The sequence below is a fragment of the Myotis myotis genome, unplaced genomic scaffold (genome assembly GCF_014108235.1).
Source record: "Myotis myotis isolate mMyoMyo1 unplaced genomic scaffold, mMyoMyo1.p scaffold_m19_p_7, whole genome shotgun sequence".
Taxonomy (NCBI): domain Eukaryota; kingdom Metazoa; phylum Chordata; class Mammalia; order Chiroptera; family Vespertilionidae; genus Myotis; species Myotis myotis.
In genome coordinates, this window is record NW_023416379.1 from 33,124,441 (window position 1) to 33,149,319 (window position 24,879).

General features: G+C 39.0%; 1 protein-coding gene across 9 annotated transcripts in view; it reads left to right on the forward strand.

The window, feature by feature from the left end:
* FRK (fyn related Src family tyrosine kinase) overlaps nucleotides 1-24,879 on the forward strand; it is a 315,749-nt gene that overhangs the window by 142,558 nt on the left and 148,312 nt on the right. For 6 of the 9 annotated variants that reach the window (XR_004968927.1, XR_004968926.1, XR_004968928.1 and 3 more), the window contains 2 exons: nucleotides 19,269-19,452; nucleotides 21,111-21,203. The exons of 1 other annotated variant lie outside the window; for it this stretch is intronic. The gene's annotated coding sequence lies outside the window, so the exon portion shown is untranslated. Of the gene's footprint in view, nucleotides 1-6,234; nucleotides 6,259-19,268; nucleotides 19,453-21,110; nucleotides 21,204-24,879 lie in introns of those variants that run through there. 2 more of the 9 variants (XR_004968930.1, XM_036317933.1) reach the window with 2 other exon arrangements.

Here is a 24,879-nt window from a genome sequence, read left to right on the forward strand (position 1 = left end):
TTGGCGGCAAAGGCAGAAGCTGTGAAGTGAGCCCAGGTTGAATTCTGGCTCTTCTATTTACTGGCTCTGTAACCCTGGGGATGTGACCATTCCTGTGTTGCTGAGGCCGTGTTGGAGGAGAGAGGAGAAGCAAGGTGCTAGCCCAGTGATGGCGAACCTATGACACGCGTGTCAGAGGTGACATGCAAACTCAATTTTTTTTGGTTGATTTTTCTTTGTTAAATGGCATTTAAATATATAAAATAAATATCGAAAATATAAGTCTTTGTTTTACTATGGTTGCAAATATCAAAAAATTTCTAGACAATTTTAGAATCTACTTTTCTGGGTAGTGAACTAGTAGGCCATCTCTTTGGAGATAAACAAACATCCTGGTAAGCATAGTTAATATATTTTTTTAAGAAGCTCCTCCCTTCCCTTGACCTCAGTCCAATCCCCAATATATCCCTCTCCCACCTTGGCCATTGTAACTTAAGGTTCTTTTTTGAATCTTCATTGCTTGGGATAAATGTTATTTTAATCACCTAAGTACCTACTATTACTTACTTGGTGCCAGTATACATTTTAGAGTTTTATTGTGTGAATAATTCATTTGGAATCAGGATATCAAAGTAAGGTTTACTTTAGGTACAGGGATCTATCTCATTGAGGTATTTTTTTCTGATTGGGGTTTTATCTGGTAACAACTTCTGAAAGTAATTTGTCAGAGAACTTTAGAGTGCCATCCCACTTGTGCAAATGTTCCAGATGTTGAAACTTGTTGTTTTTTTTAATCCCCTCCCCGCCAAGAGAACCCTGGCTTCTCTAGTACAGGAAAAGTAGCTAGGTCCTAAAAGATTGATTTTTTTTTTTTGTTAATCCTCATCCAAGATTTTTTTCCATTGATTTTTAGAGAGAGTGGAAGGGAGGGGGAGAGACAGAGAGAGAAACATCAATGTGAGAGAGACCCATTGATTGGTTGCCTCCAGCATACACTCTGACTAGGGCCTGGGATTGAGCCTGCAACCCAGGTACGTGCCCTTGACTGGAATCGAACCTGAGACCTCTCAGTCTGCAGGATGATGCCTTATCCACTGAGCCAAACTGGCTGGGGCTGATTTCTTATTTGGGAGAGAACAAGATCTAACCCTGAGACTTTCACTGCAAAAGCTTTCTCTCATATGCTTTGTTTTGCTTTTATTGTCAGGAAGGGAAGGTTCTTCTCAAGAGGTGACCAACTGGCCATTGGTAGCTCCAGGTTTACATCCTGCAAGCTTAGTGGTCCCAGTGGAAGAGAAGCCCTCTTTCCTGCAAGTTCCTGTGATAGTTTTGGACTTGTGTTTTATTGTTCCAGCCTGAGTCACTCATTCATATATGGCCTGGATGGTGTTAAAAACACATACACACTCACACAAAACACTAGCACACATCTGTGAACACACATCAATCACCAGGTTGCTTCTTTTTTTAAAATATATTTATTGATTTTTTACAGAGAGAAAGGGAGAGGGCTAGAGAGTTAGAAACATCGATGAGAGAGGAACATCGATCAGCTGCCTCCTGCACACCCCCCACTGGGGATGTACCCACAACCAAGGCACATGCCCTTGACCGGAATCAAACCTGGGACCCTTGAGTCTGCAGGCCGATACTCTATCCACTGAGCCAAACCGGTTAGGGCACCAGGTTGCTTCTTGATCAATGAGAGGGCTCAAGACTCAAGCTGACCCAGCCCGTTTCTTTCCTGGGAATCTCAATCATTTCGTAGAGACACAAAACACAAAAGTAAGAAATGATTGGGGATAATGCGTTCTTGATAATGGCGCCCTAAACATGACTCTTTGGTTCTTGTTTCTTCTCATGACCAAGGGCTGCATGCTTGCAGCCTTCTGGTGTTCCCTGGACAAGTATGTTAAGAGAAAATAGAGCATTTTCAAACTCAGCCAGTCAGTACCTTCCTCTACAACAAAAACATTTAAATAAATCAATCTACAGTGTTTGATGTAGGAGAAAGAATCTATTCCATTATATTAGACGTGCTTGAAAATTAGCATCTTTCCAAGCCTAATTGTTTTTATGACTTGGGACCTAGACACAGTGGCCAGTATTACTTTTCAGGAATAGATTTGAATTCTATCAAATTGAAACAAATATTTATTTAACTAAAAAGTAAAATAGTTATTAAAACTTGTGAGAAAAAACATTAGATTAACGTATTTTAAATATTTGCATAATTAAACTAATTATGTTAAGATAGGTTGATAATGGGATGAAGTATATAATCCATTGCAATGTGTTTGTGTTTCTTGATCCTGGTTTCAAAATGATTAAGATAAAAGTTTGTTAACATTAAGATACAACCAAAGCCATTTGAATTGCCATTACAAAAAAAAAAAAGTGATAGATAAGAGAAAAACAGCCCTGAGTAGAGGTCATTATGTCCCTTATTTCAGAACAGGAGGATGACACACATACAAAGTGGAAGTCAAGATAACCAGTTCCCTTGCAAAGGAAATGGCAAATTGTTCTATGCCATTTCTAAATTATCCTTCAGTCTGATTGCTTCTTTCTGGATTATTCATGCACCATCAAACATAGAGCACAGAATTGCTGTCCTAAGTCAGATATATTACATTCTGTTGCCAGCTGAGAGGTTTGATATGCTTTCCACAGTGGCACTGGTAAAGGTGAAGCCAATTCCATCATCTTTGTGTCGTCTCTTATGTCTTCCATTCATAGACCTATTCAAACCCTTTTAGCAATTACTTCAATCACTTCCTGTACAAAGTCATGTATATTTATTATTCTCAGTGTAAAGTAGCACTCTGTACTTTAGTTTAATGTAATTCTATCATCTCATATGGGCTAGGCATTGTGCTAGAAATTGGAGGTGCAAAATGTAGATGCCCTGCATTTGGTTCAGTCTGGCAAGGGAGACAGACAAATTAAGAGATAAACCTGTTATAGTGGGATGAGAGCAGTAATAATAGTGGCTAAGTTTGCTCAATGTCACAAAGTGGGTAGATGACAGAGCCAAGAGTCAAACCCATTGTGCTTGGCACTGAAATCATTCTTTTAATTACTGTTATAGTCAAGCAGAGCAGGTGCTAAGACTGTGTGTGTGTGAGCATGTGTGTGTATGTGTGTGAGTATGTGTGGGTATGTATGTATATGTGTCTGTGAGTGTGTGTGTGTGTATGGGTACATGTGTGAGTGTGTGAGTGTGTGTATGTGAGTTGTGTGAGTGTGGGTATATGTGTATATGTGTATGTATGTGTATGTGTGAGAGTGTGTGTGTGTAAATGTGTGTGAGAGAGTGTGTGTATGTACATGGGAACACAGAGGAGTGGTATCAACCCAGCCTGTTGAGTCTGGGAAGGCTTCCCTGTGTGGTCTCCTACACCTGGCCCTTAGGCTAATCAGGAATTGGCCAAGTGAAGGCTGGCGAAGGGCTTTCTATGCAGACGAAAGAGCTCAAGGAAAGCTGTTGAAATGAAAACTTATGGCAGGCCTGGAGCAGAGTACCAGGAATGATTTCGTAAATTAGAAACCTAACTTTCAACAGCCCTGATTTCTTCCAAGGAGAAACACTATTATAGGTTAAAGGGATTCATTGGTGGTTTTAAAACAGGGGCCCAATGCTTTTAGATGCCCATTTTATGAAGTGCAGTGAGGAGGAGGTAAAAGATGGGTTTGAGGTAAAATTTGAGGCAAGGAAACCAGTTGGAAGATTTCTGTCATAGCCTAGAGATGATTTGTGCCTAACTTATATGTAAGAGGTGATGAAGGCATCAAGGGATATTTAAAAGGCAGAATTGATGAACTTTATAAAGGGGTAGTATAATATGGTGGTGTATGACAGCCTAGGCTCAAAACTGATCTGTTACATATTAGTTATGTGACCTTGCACAAATAGCTCAACTTCTTTGAGATTCTGTTTCCTCTCCTGTTCAAGCAGGATAATAGCAGAACTTACCTCATTGGGTTGCTATGAGGATTAAACATTAATCTGTGCAAAGTATTTAGAACAGCGTCTGCCATGTTGGATGTGAATGACAGGGAGGTACTTATTAGTGTATTGGTGTACGGTGGTATTTGAAACAGAAAACCTAGAAGAAGGAGCTGACTTGGGAGAAAAACTTATGATTTTAGTTGTATATTTTTTGGGCTTGATGTGTTTGAGTTGTTTTCTCAGGTAAAGATGTTTAGAAGGTGGCTGCATTTAATGGAAGAAACTTTTTTTTTTTAGTTTTTTATTTTTAATATATTTTATTAATTTTTTTACAGAGAGGAAGAGAGAGGGATAGAGAGTTAGAAACATCGATCAGTTGCCTCCTGTGCACCCCCTACTGAGGATGTGCCCGCAACCAAGGTACATGCCCTTGACTGGAATAGAATCTAGGACCCTTCAGCCCGCAGGCCGACGCTCTATCCACTGAGCCAAACCAGTTAGGGCTGGAAGAGATTTTTTGAAAAGCAGATGTAGATCTGGGAGCTCTTAGTATGTCTATGTGGGTGCCATTGGGAGCTGCAGATATTGATGAGATTGCCCACAGAGAGCATTCCAGTGAGAGAGGAGAATGAAGAGGGGGACCCAGGCAAATCAACAACGAGGAGGAAGACCTGATAAAGGGGCTGGGGAAGGGCCCAGAGAGATGGGTGTCTTTGCCGGTGTGCAACCACAGACACGTGTTGGCTATTAGATCACACTTCCCGCTGGAAGGCTTGAAAAGTAAAGGTGAGCAAGTAGGCATGCTTGTGAACCTCTGAGCAGAAGTTGCTGATGGGACAGGAAGGCTCCATTTCTGGGAAAGTTCTACTGACATGAAGGTGAGCAAAATTCCCACCTTTTCATCTACCCCATGATTCAGTCGCATGTTCCCTTTCCCATGCTCTTCCTCTCTGCTGTCCTAATTTCACCATGCTCTTGAGAGTGGCAAGCAGAACTAACACAGATGTTTAGATACGATGAGCCACAGCTTTAAGTAAAGAAAGATATTTTCTGATTATTTGCCACACTTAAAACTTTGTTGACCTCTTTTACTGCAAAGGCACATTGTTCTGATTTTGTAAGAATGTAACTTTCTGCAATGACTTATGGTTCCTTTACTGGGTCGTAAAAAAGCTCTCAACTCTTTATTTTATGTGCTCTTTGCAGCCATGGATAGAAACCACAAACAACAAATGTCCTCTGTTGCCTCTGCGGACAAATTCTTCTATGTCCTATCTTTCTCTCTCTCCAGAGCTTTCCTCCATATAGCTTAGGATTGTAAACTTTCCTGCCGATTCAAAAAGTCAGAGTGGTGACCAGTTTATCTCATTTTTATTTTACATGACAAACAGTTTGAGTACATAAATGAACAAGTGAAAGGGACTTGACCATGCACTCCGTGGTGCAAATTATACATACAAACTATTTTGGGACAGGACACTTGCCTGTAGCATACACCTTTTTGCATAGAATTAAAGTCCATTGTATTATTTGCACCACTCAACCAAATCTTTTGACTTCAACCTCAAAAATGTTTTAATTGTTATCCAGGAGTTTCGTTCCGACGCTATGAAAGCTGCCTGCAATCTTAGTTTGAAGAGAGCACTGTGATATAAAGTAAATGTCACTGATGAGCATAAACTGCTCTTCTTCTTTGTGTTTTATTTTTAATGTTTAAAATTTAAAACATTGTAATTTATTGATTTTAAAGATAGAGGAGAGAGAGAGAGAGAGAGAGAGAGAGAGAGAGAGAGAGAGATCGATCAATTTGTGGTTCCACTTATTTATACATTCATTGGTTGATTCTTGTGTGTGCTCTGATGGGATCAAACCAACAACCTTGGTGTGTCAGAAGACTAACCAAATGAGCTATCTGGCCCAGGCAGGATTAAAAACGCTGGGAGGGGGGAGTTATTTTCGAGGCAAGAATAAAGCACAAAACAAGGAAGTACCTGGGAATAACTGTAGCACCAGTCTTAGAAAAAGGATTATTTTCACAATATGTAAACAGTTTTCTTTCATGAGAACTATTGAATCTGTGTAATTTTCTACAGACTATGTATGTTTTTTTTTAAAATATATATTTTTATTGATTTCAGAGAGGAAGGGAGAGGGAGAGAGAGATAGAAACATTAATGATGAGATAATTATTGATCACCTGCCTCCTGCAGGCCCCCTATGGGGCATCCAGCCTGCAACCCAGGCTTATACCCTGACTGGTAATCTAACCTTCACCTCCTGTTTTATAGGTTGATGCTCACCTGCTGAGCCACACTGCCTGGGCCAGAGTATGTATGTTTTTAACCTGTGATAGAAACCTTGAAACATAAGTTTGGCAGGTGCTCCTTCTTGTTTACCATCACTGAGCAAACTAACACAAATACTGGTTGGCATCTTTGAGACACTAGCATGCATATGTACATGGTAATTATTAAGGATTTTGTCCCTGTGGTTCTACAGTGATGGGTTCATGTTTCTTCATAATGTGAAGATATTAGCCTGTAACAAAAGAACAAGGCCTGAATAATTTTAAAAGTAGCTTTAATTTGCAAAATGTTGAAGCTATCTATAAATTCAGATTCCTGGATGTTATGGAAAACTTAGTATCTCAGATATTTATTTTTTTACTTTATTTCCTTTTAAACATTTACTTCTACTCAACTATGCTGCTTATTGCTTAGCAACAGTATCAGTACTGCCATATTTCTTCTATAACTGAATAAACAGGCCAAGCTGTGAATAAGTTACTCATAGGATCCTTCAGCTAGGCCTTGATCAAGATGCTGAAATGCTGTGAAAGCTAGGCAAGCAGAAGACAGGGCTGTGTTAACAGTATTCAGAGGCACGGTCAATTGCAAACATGAACTTGAACATATCATGCAAGTCTCGTTAACAGCCACTGTGGACTGATATCGCTTCCAGGTTTCATCCAGAAGTACAGTACTATTAACTGTGAACATTTCATTTTTTTAAATTAAAAAAACCCTTTATTGTTGAAAGTATTACATATGTCCTCCTTCCCTACTCATTGACCTCTTCGAGCCCAACTCCCAATTGCTTACTCAAACTATGGATGAAAGGTTGTTCTTATTTTAACATTTCTTTTAGTATGATTTACCAGTCAGTCTTATTATCTTAAGTTCATTTTTTAAATGATTATTTCAGAAATATTTTGTTGATTAAGACCACTTTACTCATTGCTACACACTACACTTTATAAATGGACAGGATCTGTGTTAGAAGTTTCCTCCACTTACTAGTCTTTCAAATTACATTGGCTAAACGTAATGACAATTTTTAGAGCTATAACTTCCAAATCAGTGTTCCATGTCTTCTATGGCCAGGTGTTAGAAAACGTTGCTCAGAAAAGAACAAAAGTTCAGAAGACGTAACAATCTGTTTACTAGACTCCTTCATCTGGATAGTTAAGCATTTAGAAGACTTTCCAGGCTCTCCTTCACTGGCACTGGCTCATTAAGCATCACTGATGAGTTGGGTGGGAACCCCACCCCAGGGTCCAGTCCCATCAGCTGTCACAGGTTCAAGAGAATAGGCCAGCAAACACCCTCAAGAAACCAACTAAAATGCAGGTATTGATTCAGCAGGTGGCTCATCTTTCTACAGTTCAATACCTTTAGCTAGCATTCCAGCCCAATAATTTTAGGTAAGACTTCTTTGCTTTTTCCTTCAGGGTACCAAGACAACCTGTTTTTATTATAATTTAATATGGCTCCATTGGTAAATCCTGAAACAATGAGGAAATAATACTCTAATAATTTTGGTATATTCTTGACATGTTTGCTTGTTTGATTCTTTTTCTCCCATTTGTTCCCCCATGGTATGGCTATGAATTGATTGTTTTCTTTTTGTTGAGTTGACCATTTGATGGAATTCTTTCTCCCTTTGGAACATTGGTTGTGTTGTGACCTGTAACAGAAAGGGAATCCTAGAAAAAATGGAAACTTGGAGTTTATCTAGTCTGAAAATCCACTCCCTAAGCAAGAAATCCCTCTACAATTTTTTTTTTATTTTTAATTATAATTGACAATACAGTATTATATTGGTTTCAGGTATACAACATAATGACTCAACATTATATACCTTACAAAGTAATCACTACAAGTCTAGTAACCATCTGTTACTGTACATACTTACTATGATGTTACTGACTTTATTCCCTATGCTGTACATTACATCCCCATGACTTATTTTATAACTGAAAGTTTGTATGCTAAGCCCCTCCCCCTTTCCACCTCTCCCCCTGCTCCTTTCCACTCTAGCAATCATCGATTTGTTCTCTGAATCTATGAATTCCTCAAATATATTTTTAAAAATGTTCTCTGGGCTCTATTGAACACTTCCAGAGTGGTGATCCTAATTTCTTCAGGGGGCAGCCAATTTTGTATTTATATGTTCTTTCTTGTTATGAGCAAAAGTCTCTGTCCTCTGTCTTTCCCCTATTGCACCTGCCCCTGTTTTCTGCTCTAACACATGCAGAATAAGCTTGTTCCATCTCCCATGCAACAGCTATTTCAGAGGTCTGAAATTAGTTCCACGTGGACTCTTTCCCAGTTATAGACATTAGTAATTCAGCCATTTTCACTGCACAGTTTTCAATATCTAAGAATCCAGGCTATGTGTTCATAAGGTAGCTCTCACACTCAATCTCTTCCATATATAGTTTTAGGACACCCTGATTCTTAGTAAAGTTGTCATGGACAGTCTCCATGTCCTGTCTTCCTTGAAATTCATTTGATCATCTAGCACAGACTGTAACTTTTATACTTTAGTAAGTTCTTAAAGGAAAGGATTAAAGAATATTACTAAAATAGACTTGTTAACTTTCTAAATCAATTCATTGTCTGAAACAACCAGTTTTTACATCTACTCAGATGTATCCCCAGTCTACTCACAGGCTTGGAAGTTATCTAGTCCAGATCTGCTGTTGCTGGGGCCTGGTGTTCGCTTGTTTAAATGGAGGGTAATTCAATCCCTATGGGATTAAGAATATCCTCTTTATTCTTACTTTATTGGATGTAACAAAGTTCAATTCATATTGAAGTTGTTAGGATTCTGTGTCTCCTTATTAGACTACTATAATTTTTATATCTTGAAGTGATTTATTTACATTACCATGTTTAACTTTTCTATTTTTTTTTTCTTTTCTGATGTGGAAACTGAAGCACATACATGATTAGACTAAGGTCCTAAGGTCAAACAGCTATTGAGGAAGACAAAGATAGGCCACTCAGGGTTTTTATCTTGGCATTTCCAGCACAACATTGTGTTGTCCCTCAATATGTGTTTTCTCTCTCTCATAAACCAGTCTTTCAATAAATGTTTGATGAAGCAATATATATATATTCATTTAAAACTAAATTCAATTAAAATTATACTTATAGTTATTTATATACTGTCTACAAGTTCATAGTTTTCTAAGGCTTGTAATGAAAAAGTAGTTCTCTCATCCATTCTTCACTACCCCTAATTATGTGTTTGAGGGGCAGTTTTCAATATTTTTGTCTGCTGTTTCAGGAATTTATTCCCCACATACCAAAAAAATAGCTTAGTTGATATATTTAAAAATTTCCTTTGACTTCTTACTGTGGAAGGAAAGGATTTGGTTTTATTTCCTCTCTCCCCCCATGTACATGTATTCACTTCTCCTCTCTCATCCTCCTAGTATTACAACTTTTATTTTATTTTTTTAATCCTCACCGGAACATATGTTTATCAATTTGAGAGAGAGAGGGGGGGGGGAGAGAAAGAGACATCAATATGAGAGAGACTCATGTATTGGTTGGCTCCCACCAGAGCCCCTATCTGGGCTGGGGATCACACCTGCTACCCAGGTATGTGCCCTTGACCAGGAATTGAACTCGGGACCCTTCAGTGAGCATGCAGTGGCTCTAACCACTTAGACATACTGGCCAAGGTGATATAAATATTTTAAAGGTGTCTTTTGGTAAATAAGTTCTTGTTGCCTTCCTCTCTGTGCTCTTCCAGACCAGGTAAGAGCCAATTAATTCTACCAACGAGTTTCATTAGAACTGATAGTATTCTATTTTATTATTTTTTAATTGAAAAGTATTTGTGCCCTAGCTGGTTTGGCTCAGTGGATAGAGTGTCAGCCTGTGGACTGAAGGGTCCCGGGTTCAATTCTGGTCAAGGGCACATGCCCGGGTTGGGCTGGATCCCCAGTGTGGTGCATGCAGGAGGCAGCCTATCAATGATTCTCTCTCATCATTGATGTTTCTATCTCTCCCTCTCCTTTCCTTTCTGAAATCAATAATAAAAAAGACCTATAGGTACAAATGGTCCCTAATTAAAAAAGACTTTGTAGGCATAGAAACCTCGGCAATTCTTCCGTGTACCTGGTGTCCTGGCACTCTGTCTGTAGAGGTTTGTTTCTATTGCTCAAGTCTGGGCCATACAGCCTACCTGGAACTTTGGTTGAGTCAAAAATCACTTATTTTTCTGAGAATATTTAAAACTGCATGGGGCAAAAGTGTTTATATTTAGACATGTGGTAAAAAAAAAAAAAAAGAAAAAAAGTGTGGTGGCTGCACTGGTAGAGATGGGGGTGTTTCATATGCATGAAATGTCACAATTCCTTGGTGCAGAAAAGACTCCTGGGAACTTTCAGCCACCCCTGGGAACTTATACGAAGAAAGAGACTATGTGATTGAAAAAAAATACAATGAAAGAAGGCAAGTGTGCAGCTAGTATATGTTGTGTCTTACCAAGAAGTGATGCTGCAGCTAAAGCGAAGCAGTTGCAATGGCATTGCTCACTTAGGGTGATGCTGTTTAAACTTGCACATAAAGAATATGCTTGCAGTCACGCTGCATAAATAGAACATTCCCTGCAACATCATATATTCACATGTAGACAAAGTTCTTTTTCAGATGGCCTTCGCTATTCTAGAATTTTTCTGTATTTTCCCCCTTTTAATCTTCAATTGGTTTTGACATTCTGCCTCTCAGGAACAACTCTGGGTAGCCGTCAAGCAGACAAACACTCTCAACGATAACCAAATCTAAATAGAGACAGAAACAAAACCTTCAATATCCTGATGGATTAATGCTTCTTAGAGGTAGTTTCCTTCAATAATTGATTATTTGCTGTGGTTTGGCCATATGTGTTGGGGACAGCATGTCTGTTGCCATAACAAACTAATTGAGCAATTCAATTGACGTGGCCTGTGGTCCCTGCCGTGTGGTGTGAGGAGCTTGAGTTGAGACTGCCCAGAACAACTGTGCTCTTAAAACAATGCGCTGAGAGACTTGAGACTTTCCCAGTCCCTTCACCTGTGACCCACTTTATGGATTTTAGACTTGTGTGAATCCGATCCCAGAAGGGACAGCTCACTTCAGTACCCCGTCCTGCAGGCAACGGGAGTAGACCATCCATTACCATCTCCCTCTCATTCTTAGGTTAATGACTACATTAAATATTAAACGAGTTTCCGTCTCCAGAGTGCCCCGTAAGTGATTTTACATTAGCTCATCCACTTTTGGCACTGTCCTTTCTTTGATTTCTGATAAAGCATGATGCTCTGTGTAACATAACTCAGAGGAAGTCATGATGGATTTGACAACTGTTAATGTGATGCTTAATATTAACCTTCATCGTTAGGTATGGAGGAGGATGCGAGGGAGGAGGAGAGGGAAAGAAAGGAATCAGAGAGCGAAATGTGTCTTAAGCTTTTCAAAGGCGACGGGGACATATGAGCTCATTAACATACTATAAAAATGAACACCCGCCCTTCTCTTCTTTGAGAGAGATCACAGTCTCTGATTGCTCAGATACAGATTGTAACTCCTTCCTACCACAGTCTGTGGAGCTGAGTGAAGAGGGTAAAGATAATTTAGGGTCATGAATATCTTGGGAATGAAATCTGTGGGGTTTGCTGCAGCTTTTTAAAAAGGGTTACAGTTTCACCTTCAGCTACTTTCTGATGTAACAATTAAGGAGAAGCTGTGATGTGGCGGAGGCTTCAAGGAGAGCAGAATTGACATAATCACTACCCACAAGATTATCGTCAGAGCAGGCAGACAGGCAAGACACCTAGAAAGCCGAGGGTGGAGGTGGGAAATCAGGGAGGTGGTTACCTATGGGACTCTGGCTGAGAGTCTGAGACAGCTGTTAGCAGCTGTTTCCAGAAGATTCAACCAGTAAAAGAAAGATTTGCCTGCGGCTTTTCCTTTTAAGGCAAAGCTTATTCTAGAAAAGAAAGAAGAAAGAAAGAAAGAAGAAAGAAAGAAAGAAAGAAAGAGAAAGAAGAAAGAAAGGAAGGAAGGAAGGAAGGAAGGAAGGAAGGAAGGAAGGAAGGAAGAAGAAGAAAGAAAGAAAGGAAGGAAGGAAGGAAGGAAGGAAGGAAGGAAGGAAGGAAGGAAGAAAAGAAAGAAAGAAGAAGAAAGGAAAGAAGAAAAGAAAGAAAGAAGAGAAAGAGAGAAAGATCAACCTAATTTTTACCTGTAAAAGAGTATAATTGTCCATGCCTTTTTTGCCTATTCTTCTAGGAAGGGCATTAGATTTATATCGTTTTTCATCCCCACTCAATAGAGGAGAAAATAGCAACTCTGACTGGGATACAGTGGAATACACTGGAGTTAGGCAGGAGTGAGATCATGGAAGAGGAAATCCCTGGGTAATGGCAGAAGATGGTGATTTTTGGCTCTCAGTCTGCAAGTTGGGGTCCATTCTCACTCCAAGGTGTCAGGGGAGAGCAGCAGTGATTTGGGTCCGTTTGGGACAGTCCATTGACACCTCTCAGAGACACTCATACATATTTTAACAAAATTAGGAGGATGGAGCATAGGTCTAACAACATTTCCCCTTCACTTCCTTTATTAAGTCTTGCATATTGAATGAACAAGTCCTGTATGGAAACTTTTATTGCACTTATTTAAATTTTGGTCCCTAATGGTCCAATATGGTACTTAAATGTTGAGGATATGTAATTGAATAAAGTTTATTATAGGAAGGGAGCTTTGAATCAGCTCAACTTTCTCTTTTGACCTATGAAGAAACCATGATCTTAACCAAGAAAGTGGTCATCTAAGGCCTCACAGCTGGTGGTGTTCAGAATAGGGGGTCCAGCCACAGTCCCCCCCAGTCTGTAATACCACTCTGGAGGTGAAAATAGAGGATTTAATACACAAGAGGGAAAAGAAAATGTGGTAGAGAGCCACTAGCCATTTCCCCAGTTGTGGAAGAAAAAGTCAAAAATACTCTAGTAGAACACATAGGCTCAGACCAGATTCCTTTTTTTAAAAAAAGTATTTTATTTTTAAAAAATCTATCAGTTGCTGCACAGACTGGCCGGAAAATCAAGTGGTAAGATTCTTTTAAAAATATGTAACACAAGGTTTCTTAGTTGAAAATTCACTGCCTTTTGATACATGTTGCTCCTTTGCCCTCTCAGTCTGCATATCAATGAAACAAAGAAATCTGTAGTGAGATTAGTTTATGCACATCGATGGACATGAACTGTATATTGCCGCTGACAATTCTGGGCAAGCTCTCCATTATGCGATCTCCATGAACAGTTGTAGGTCCTAAGTAGTCTCTCCGTGGCCTGTGGCCCAGACGCCACACAAGCGTCTGTCAGTGTGAAAGTGTTTTGTATCATTGGATCAGGACCTGAGAATTGTTTTTGTGGGAATTCGTGGGAAGTCTGTCTTATGCAGTATAGGATGTTTAGCATCATTCCTGTCCTCTATTCACTAGATGCCAGTAGCACCTCCCCCCCTCATTGTAGCAATAAAAAATGTCTCCAGACATTGTTCCATTGACGGAGGGGCAAGCTATCCCCCAGCTGAGAGCCACTGCATTAGCTGACACAGTCACTTTGGAATCCACCCACACGATCCATTTGTTTCAAACCACAGAAGCTTGCCTCTGTTTCTTCAACACAGGAGGCAGCACCACAGGGTATAGGCGTGCGTGCGTGTGTGTGTGTGAAGGGAGTCAAGCTAGGCAGGCATTTTGTAAACCATTTAAATGAAAAGAAGAGAGGGAAGAGCTAGAGGAGATCACTGGATGGATCAATCAGGGTTCAACTAGGAAAACAAACCACAGGGGACTAAATGCAGGGGATTGGTTATGTTGGTGATGTGTTGAGCTGAGAGTTATATATGAAATTTCAAGGAAACCCATAAATGAACAGCAGTAACTATCATCCCAGGTTGGAGAGGCATAGGGAAAGGGGTACTGTTATCTGTTACTCAAGGATCAGAGTAACCCTCCACCCCATCCCCTCCCCCGCAAAACTGGGACCAGCATGAGCCTCTTTGGCGGGAACTGGGACCATGAAGAGATGGGAAGCTGCCCTAGGCAGAGGGAGGAGGAAAATACCCTGGTTTCTCTTTTTCTCTTCCCTCACCCTCCAGTCCCTTGTCAGCACCTCTCCATTGCAAGAGCTGGTTTTCTACTCGCCACACCCCACATTAAGTAGAGTATAGGAGGAAAGTTTGAAAAGAAATCTAAGAGCAAGTCGGCCAGGCCTGGCACAAATAACTACGTTCTAACCTGTTCAAATCACCATATGGAATATTCTGTTTCCTGCAGAACTCAAACTGGAGCCATAAACTTACCTTGCTTTATGTCCAAAACGTGACACGTTTTCTACTTCTTCAGTGACGTTATCCTGCCCTCCCAAAGCGAATGAGGCACAAATACAAGTGCTAACTAAGTGAAGGTGCCTGTCTAAGGGCAAACCCAAGAGATTTTGTATTGATATTGATTTCAGATTTAAAAAATCCCCCCAGTAGTGGGTAGACTACTTTTATGAAGTGTTTACCATGGCCAGACTCTATGTTAATTACATGCATAATTTGATTGTAACTTTCCAAAAAGTTTTATGATGCAGGCACTATTATTATCTGATAAAAACAAACAAAAAAACAAACCAACCACACAAAGTAGAGATAATTTAAACAGTTGCCCAAGGTTATATAACTATTAAGATCACATCAGGATTATGACTGGAATTCAGGCCTATAATATTGCATATCTCAAAAACCTTGGTCGCTGTGTTCATATTGCCACATTGTGGCACAATGGTGATAGTTAACATTTGTCAAGAAGCTACAGTATGCCTGGCTGTGTTTTAAATGCTTTTCTACTTTTTATTATTAGCTAATTAAAATCACACAATAGCCCATTTTAGAGATGAGGAAACTCTGGCACAGAGAGGTGAAGTAACTAGTTCCAAATCACAGAACTATTAAGTGGTAGATTTGGGTTTTGGACCAAAGCAGTTTTGGCTTCAGACCAATGCTTCCACTAATGTTATATATGATGTTGTGCGTATGTGACTTATTTATTCATTGTCTCATTTCAACCGGTTCCATTCAATGCTAGGCATTTTCCTAGGCCTTGGAACTATAAAGATGAATACACACAAGTGAGGAACTTATCACTCAGTGGACCTTATCGTTGAGTGGAATGCTCACAGATGTGTAAACAAATGATGCTGAGTTCATGTGACAGGTGCCTTAGAGAACTTCACTCTAGGAAAGACAGAGGAAGAGAAAAAGATTAATTTTCTCTATGTGGAATGGAAATTTGTTGCTCTGTAAATGAGAGGTTCAGAGAGAGCTGACTCAAAGGACATAGTTGCACTGCAGAAGTAGTGCAAGTTGTGCAAAAGAAGTGACAGGAAAGAAAGTGTAACTAGAAGACTCTTCATTTATCTAGAGCATGGGGTCAAGGAGTGGGGCTAGGAGGTCAGAAAAGCAGAGATCTGATTGACAGAGGTCTTACATGACTCAGTAAGGTGTCCAGAGGTTTGCCCTTTGTGGTGCCTTTAAAATTCCTTAGGGCACATGCTGCATTTATTTTATATTTCTATCTTCTACCAGTTATAAGATTATATTTTCCGGTGCCTTTGAGTGCACTGCAAACTGTTGGCGAGAATGAAATCTTTCTGTGACTACTTCGCTGTAGCTGCTTCATTGAGTGACACTCACAAAAACTCAGAGCTCGGTCCAGCAGGCATTTAGGAGGCTCTGTGACCTGAATTTGGAACAGACCTTGACCTAAGGCAGTTAAAGCACCTATGGAGAGATTACTGTGAGATTTCAGGGGGGTTGAAAGGTCACTGCAGCCCCACTCTCCGCCTCATGGCTGTCCAGCGACCCCCCAAATGGCTTTCTTTGCTGTTTAGCTTCACACTGAGTGTTCAGACCCAACAGACAAAGTGGAAACTTACAGTTTGTGGTTGAAATGCATCATTGGAGCTTTAGCCTGCAGATGTCACAGAGTTAATCTTAGAATGTGCATAACATGGAAAAGTAAGTAAACTTCCCCATCCTGGCTGATTCCATGCTTAGCTCAGTATTTGAGGAGAAACTGCCCTGGCAGCTTGGCCTCTGCCTTGTCCACTGGGCACTAGTGTGACTTCTCCAGTTTCCAAAGCCTTGCCAGACCGTGGATCCATGGGAGAGGCGAGGAGGTGTTATCTGCTTCATTGTGATTTCAACAAGATGCCATGGGCTTACTTTTTAAAAAATATATATTTTTATTGATTTCAGAGAAGAAGGGAGAGGGAGAAAGAAAGATAGAAATGTCAATGATGAGAGAGAATCATTGATTGGCTGCTTCCTGCATGCCTCACATTGGGGATCAAGCCCATAACCCAGGCATGTGCCCTGACTGGAAATTGAACTGTGACCTCCTGATTCTTAGGTTGATGCTCAACCACTGAGCAATACTGGCAGGCCCATTGACTTACTTTTGATAAGTAGAGCAATCTAATGAACCCTCTTACTTTATTCCCAAACTGTAATTTGTTTGTTTCTTGATAACTGATAATAATATAGTGAATTAGAGAGGATTGTTAATATTAAAACTTAATGGAGAGAAAAGACCAACAGAAGTCAGTAGGACAGGGATTTGAGTATGAGCTCTTTGCTTCTCTGTTGTACAACCACTGGACACTACCTACATTTCAGTTATCTCATATGTAAAATACTTCCTTTTGCATATAGTTCATGTGAGGAGTAGATGAATTTATGCATATTACAGTGATTTGTGAACTGTGAAATACTATGTAATTTAACATATTCCTGTTAATAAATTGAAAAAGTCAATAACCTGTTAGCCTCATTAAAAAAAAAAATGTTTTCTAAGAGCTCATCTTTTGTTCCTCATTTTGTAAACATGGTCCAGAGTTGGCAAATCATAGAGAGAAAAAAATGGTTACGGAACCACCGTGATCTCATCCTGGCAGACACATGACATGCGTCTGCACCTGAAAAGGGGGGATAATAAGACCCACAGCAGAGGGCAGTTTTCAAGAGAACGGGAGTTAATTCTTGCAAAGCACTTAGCATGAAACGTGAAACAGAGTATTCAATTAGTGTTAGCACCTGTTTTTATTATCGTTATTACAATACCTACAATGTGTGGGCCCTTGTGGGGACTATTTAACTTCATTCTGGGCACAGTGGAGAACCATTGTGGGACCTCAAGCCACTTTTGAATCATTAGTTGATATTCAAAAATTACCCTTATTTTCCACAACTCAAAGTAATGTCTGAGCACAGTGTCTCAAATAGCTGCTCTGTGTTGTTTTCCGTAGAAAATAATGTGACCTTGTATAATCTAGTATAAAAAGTAACTTTAACCAAGATGGTTAATATATTACGTACCGAATGGAAGCTGACAATGTAAATGAGTCTTATTAGAAACGATTACAATGTGTTCATAAATTTTTTGATGAATAACCCTCTGCTAACTTATTGGAGCATGTTTAGGTTTTATTGCACAATGGATACATATTTAACACAGGAAAATTACTAAAGAGAAAGAAATATAACATTTCCTACTACTCCACTACACAGAGGTTATTACTGTTATGACTGAGGCATGTATTTTCCTTTGGTTCTGATTTTAAAAATTGCACTCACTTGAATTTGGCCTATGTCTTTAGCATTTAACTATGAGAAGATAAAAGACCAGTCATGAGAACTTACCTTGGATTTAAAAGAAATACAATTAAAAATTTAAAATCCTAATCCCATCTAGAATCCTGTTTGTGGTCCTGTTTAAATATATAATTTAGATGAGAAGTATAGACAATCTTTTGTGGATTGCTTTCCTAAACTGGAATAACCAAATTTCTTTATATTTTACCTTCTTTGCACCACAAGCAATACATCAAAAATTGTCACTTCTGTATGTAGCTTGTAGCTAAATGATCCTGAAATGTCCAAAGGGAGAGCATTCAAAGAATGATTTAAAAGAGGAGAATGTCTGAGTTAAATGCATTCTATAAAATGATTCAGAGAACATGTCTTGTGAATTCTTAAATGTCACTCTGAATATATTTGTTTCCATCTTCTATGTTGGTTTTACCCCTATACTCCCAAAAATCCCTGGTAATTATTAGTGACACATTATCATAAATTACTATTTACTCTTTGTTTGATACAGTAGACACTGGAAGAAAATGAACTAGGTAGACTATTATAATGTAATGGTTGAAAAATACATTTTAGAAGTGTGGATACACTACTTGTTCAAGGGCAGCCACAGATGGTTTTGTACTTACTTTAATTTGTAGATACATGAATAGGCTAAAATGTCACAATGCTATGCTGTCTAGATAAATTAATCATGCCATTCTCTTCTCTAAACTATTAAAACCAGCCAGGAGTAAATTCAAACTTACTTTAATCAAAGCCCCTGGATATGAACAATTATTACAGTATTATAATAAAAATGATGATTATACTTATAGCTGAATTCTGTTAAAAGTTAGAGAAGTGCAACACAACTAATAAATGGAAGTAATTTCCATTAACTTGTTTAAGACTATTTCTTCAATTGAATTTAATCCCCAGAAGCTATAAGTATGATTTCTTTTCTTCCACTTATCCTTTGCATATGACGATGGATCCTAGAGGTGGGGAACATTAACAACCTGTCATCCCAGTTTAACTTTTATCAAAGAGCAATAGAGGATGACACATGGAAACTTGTACTTAAATGGTCCACAGCAGTGCACTAGCTTGCTGAGCCTGTCATGTCAAAGAAAAATTGCTCCAGACAAGTTAAACAGGCAAGGAAGACTTTATTCAAGACGATGGCAATAGGGGTCAAGACTACTGAAATAGGGGAGAGGAACTGAACTCAATTCCACTGTAACAAAAGGCAGAGAGTTTACAAGCACTGGGTAGCTACTGGAAAAGCACTGGAGTGTGGTAGGGACAAGTTTCCAAAGTGATCAGACCTTCTCTGTTTGCTAATTGCCGCTTACCTACGTTAGACTCTTCTCTTCCCACAGAGACGAAGGTGATAGAGGCACTCACTGTCTTTCCTGATTACATGTAAAAGAAGTGGCTTACAGCAAGAGAATGAAGAAGATTTCATCTCAAAGGGGCAGAGAAAGAATTTACAATTGCAAGTTTTCCAAAGTAAATGACCTAAGGAAAGAGAGGTCAGGGGTCTACAGTCAAGAAGAAGCCTGTGTAAGTGTATTTAAGCTGAGGGGAATGTTCAGGTTGTCTTAGTCAGTCACCAGAAAGATGTTCAAGAAAGCTGCCCCATGATGAAGAATCTTTATTTCCGTCTTCCTAGCTCTTTTTATTGATTGATTGATTGATTTGAGGGAAAGAAATAGAGGGAAGGGAGGGAGGAGGGAAGGAGAGAGAGAGAGAGAGAGAGAGAGAGAGAGAGAGAGAGAGAGAGAGAGAGAGAGATTTTTTTGTTCCACTATTTATGCATTTATTGGTTGCCTCCTATATGTGCCCTGACCTGGTATTAAACCCACAACCTTGGCATATTGGGATGATGCTGTAACCTGGCCAGGGCTGATCTTCCTAACTCTTGATTGATTTTTATTATTAGGCATGAGATTAGGCAGGTGTGGATATTCCAGAAGGGAAAAATGTTATTGAATCTCTAATTATTATTATTTTTATTAACCCTCACTCAAGGATGTGTTTTTATTGCTCTTAGAGAGGGAGAGAAATATATAGAGAGAAACATTAATTGGTTGCCCCCCCCCCCCCTGCATCCTTACTGGGGATCAAACCCAGAACCTAGGTAAGTGCCCTGACTTGGAATTGAACCCCCAACCTTTCAGTGTATAGGATGCCACTCCAACCAACTGAGCCACCTGGCCAGGGAACATCTCTTCTGTTTTAATGTAATCATTGCAAAATGAAAAGTTTTAATTTCTAGAATAATCAACGTTCTTGTTCCTCACAGTGACCATTTTCAACACTAAATTTTTTCTTTTCTTTTTTTTTAAATTTATGTTTGTCATTGAAAGTATGACAGATGATACTAATTTTTATTGAACACAATACTTAACTGGAAAGAGGAAGGTCATGTGGCATATAGGTCTAATTGATTTTATTTATCAAATAACGTGACACAAGGCTTGGAAAGCACGTTTAGGAAGGGAAAGTGATAAAACATGTGAGCACACAGAAGAAAGAATGGTTAATTTTGTCAGTGGATGAAGAGAAAGGCTTCATGGGAGAGGTAGCATTCTAGTGGGTCTTGACGAATGAGAAGATTTTGATAGCATGAAAGACAGAAAAGGACAGCCTAGATTATGGTGTCTATAAGCAAAAATGAAAGGTGCAAACTTGTATAGGGTGTTCAAGAGCTGTGAGTAGATGCAGTAGAACTGAGATCTTACCTCAAACACTTAATGCTATTCTTTCCTTTCTTCTTCACTCTATTTTATTTTTATTTATAATTTTTCTTTTCTGTATATTATAAACCCCCAACCAATAGGAAATAAAATATGACACATCCTGTTTACTTTGAAACCTCCCCGCTTCTCTACCTACGTCACTGAAAACAATGGTACTTCAGGTTTATTGTCTGTATCATCCAGCACTTTCATTTTATATGTAGGTATATTTGCATGACAGTTTAACTGTAAATTTGGCAGGACATTTCTGGAGTTACAGTATTTATTTTATGTAACTGGCTTATTTCACCGAACATAATGTGGACTCAATATTTGTTGACCAAATTATTGAAATAAAAGTTGAAGTGAAAAAAGCTACCTGAGAGGATCTTTGGGGACCAAAAATATTGACACCTTAATTTGAAGGATACATGTTTACTTACATATAAAATGTAATTACTTTCACTTCTCCTTTTATAGACTGAATAAACATTCATTAAACTCCTCATATTCCATGTCACTTCATCAGCCCTGACCTTTAAAGATGAATAAGACAAATAATCTATCTGTGAGGTATGGATTGAAGGAGAGTTTATCACATTTTCAAAAAGGATAACCTTTTGACAAATATTAATAAACCATAATTTGTTAGATATCTTATAATTCCATATGGATGTTTAAGATATCCAAATGAATAAGATTTGGTCTTTCAATCTCATATCCTTTCATGAGAAATCAGAACAATTTAAGTATATCAGCTCTGTTAAATATTGCTATACAATTTCATCTTTCTGCAAAGTCAATTAAGAACAAGGTAAGAATGTTTTGCATTTATTGATCTGATATGTACTGCTGATTCCACAGCAAAGAGGTGTCTATGCTCCAAAGCCTATGATCTCATTATAGAAAGAATTATAAATTTATTTCAACTCTTTCCTCAATTATTGATAGGATTCGTGTGGTTGAGAATGGTCTTCAATTTTAAGTAGAGTAAAAGATGATGACTTTGTCCCAGTTTGTCATGTTTTGAACACATGGCTAAATAATTTCGTTGCATTTTAGGTGAATTAAAGTCTTGCACTTCTGCCAGAAAAACTGGAAAAATAGATTACTTTATAATGATGGTAATATTTATGTGTTCATTCAGCAAATATTATTGAGGGAATAGTATTATCAGATACTGCATTATGCAGACATACTTAAAGTTAAAAAAAGACATAACTTCAAGGACCTCACATTCTATTGGGGGAAAGTTAACCAGTAAAATAAAATGAAAATACCATACAAAGCAATTAAAAAGGGATGAGCAGGGTATGGTGGAAATACAAAGGAGGGATAATTAAGACTTTATAAGGAAGAAAAGAGTATTCATAGAGAGTTAACATTTGAATTTTTAAGTTAAAATAGAAATTTTCCTGAAAAAGAAAGAAAGAAAAAAGGCATTTCAAATAGAGCAAATAAGATGTGAGTGGAGCCTGGGTTACAGGACAGGGGATGTTTCTCTAGGTAAGAGACATGTTAGAACTGGGCGGTGAGGCTCAGGTGGTTGAACATTGACCTGTGAATCAGGAGGTTATGGTTCAATTCCAGGTCAGGGCACATGTGGGCTTGATCCCCAGTAGGGTTGTGCAGGAGGCAGTGGAATAATGATTCTCTCATCATTGATGTTTCTGTCACTCTCTCCCTCTCCCTTCCTCTCTCAAATCAATAAAAATACATTAAAAAGAGAGAGAGAGAGACATGTTAGAAGCTGATTGTGAAAATCCTTATGTAGCATGATGAAAAGTTTTTCACAGAGTAACAAAAAGTCAAAGAAGGATGATATACAGGTAACTGACAAAGTTATATTCATACTGGGGGCCCAGTGCACAAATTTGTGCACCTTGAAAGGAACTGTGGGCCACGAGGCTGTGGTGGGCACAGGGGTGGGTCTCGGCCCATCCTCTGAACCTCCCAGCCCTTTCGCCCCAGCTCCCTGTCTGCTGGCAGCCCCGCTCCCACCTCTACGCTCCCATGGGCTGATGGCGCTGACCCTGCTCACACCCACTGACGGTGGGGAGCGGTTGGAGCCGGTGCCAGCAGCAGGTGCAAGTGGTGGCTGCTGCCTTGATAACCCCTCAGGAGCAGGGGGAGGTGGAGAAACCCTCAGGGGTGATCAGGGCTGGCAGCCACAGTTCGCACCCACTGAAGGTGCCGAGTGATCGGGACCAGTGCTGGGAGCTGGCAGCAGGTGCAAGTGCCAGGTGGGACTGCAGCGTGCAGGAGTAAAGAATTTCCAGTAACCACCAGAGGCTTGCCCCGATGACAGCGACTGGCATCTCGCCATGGTCTGCCCCCCACCCCAACTTGCTCCACCATCCCACCACAGCCGACACCTGCCATGTTCCACGTGTGCCCCCTGGTGGTCAGTGCACATCATAGTGACCGGTTGTTAGTTATTCCACCATTTGGTCTACTTGCATATTAGGGATATATATATATATATATATATATATATATATATATATATATATATATATATATTTGGAAAAATCCTCTGATGGTTGAATTGTAAGTAACAATACTCTTGCCAGGCAAGCAGTGGTAGAGATCTGTGTCAAGGCTTTGCAAACGAGAAGGAGAGAATAGGGAATGTTGAAACAGGACTTGATGTGATGGTTGTGAAAGATATAATAATAATAATAATAATAATAATAATAATAATAATAATAAATAACCCTTAAACATTTTAGGGAACTGTGATAATACTAATCTATATTGTTAGTGCAGATATGAAATGGAAGAACAGAAATTTTTTTCTTTGTGTTTTCCTTAATTGGTTTTGAAGGAGGTAGAGTGAAAGGTTGGTGTTGGTCAAGTAAAGTGCATGAGATAAACCAGAATGATCATGTACATGAAAAACATCAATGTAACCAAGGGTGAAAGCTGATGGACAGCATGTAAGATGTGTGAAGAGGAGTAGGAATTAATAAAACAGACCAAACTAGAATATTCAGAGAAGTTGAAAGAAGAAGATAGAAGAGATTTTTAGAAGCCAACAAAGGAGCAAGCCTCACAGATGGCAGGAAGATAGTAGCAGAGATTGCATAAATTCAATCCGAAAAATAGGCCATTGTAGTTTTTAGTTAAGGAATCATTGTGGACATTTGTATGGCAGTTTCACTTAACTAAAGAGAATGAAAGATAAAATGGTTTAGAGAGTGAATGTAATTGAGAAAGTAGACGTAGAAAGTAGCCTATTCCTTCAAAAAGGATTTTAGTAAATGAAAGGAGGAAGATAAGAAATAAATTGAGGGAGATAGTGAGGCAAGAAGAGATTTTTATTATTTATTCTTGTGTAGAGAAAATTGAGTTTGTATCTAGGCAGAGGAAAAGGATCAGGGGAGAATTTGGAAGCAGTTCAAATGCTTGGCTGGTCATAGAAAGAACTCCACACCTAAAAACTGACCTGGAAAGCTATCTTCTAGTATTCACATGGAGAATAATACATAAGCCTATTCAAAGGTTGGTATTTTCGTCAGCGTGGATAAATACCCTGTGTGCTCAGCTTTGGAATCGTAAGCAAAGGGACTTCCTCTGGAGGATAAAAGCCCATCCATTGGTCTGGACTGCAATGTTCGTAGTATGACACAGGCCTGGAAACTGAGGCGACGAAGCCTACATCTGAGGGACCGATGACTTTACGGGGGGTGAAGAACTAGTACTCAAACAGAGATTGACAAGCACAAACTAGTTCCCTTAGTTATTTACTTTTTTATAAAAGAATGCCAATTCTTCCATCTGATTGTCTGAGATCTTAACCATATAAATCTCTCTTAATCTATAACACAGAATAACTGCCTTTTAAGTAGATAGTTCAATCTTCAATTATGCAAAACTCAGTTCTTGTTGAAAGTGGGTTTGAGACTGTCAAAGTTCAAGAAGAAAACAAAACAGAAGTAAAACCAATGAATCCCCAAAGTAGTAATTAGTAAAAACTTATTGTGTACACACCAAAAGGCAGGTCATGAACCGGGAACACTCAAACCAAAACACGGAATGAGGCTCAAGGCTATACTTCTATAAAGCAGCATATATAATGAGAAAGCAGTGACTTTTTATTCTTCACAGTGATTGATTGTAACATTAGAATTTTCTTAAATGATAGGTAATTGGTCAGTGGCTACCTCATATCAACATTGGGAAATCGTTTAGGTATTTTTTTTTATAATTTTCATGGGCATAAGCAAGAAATGATGCAGGTCAAGTT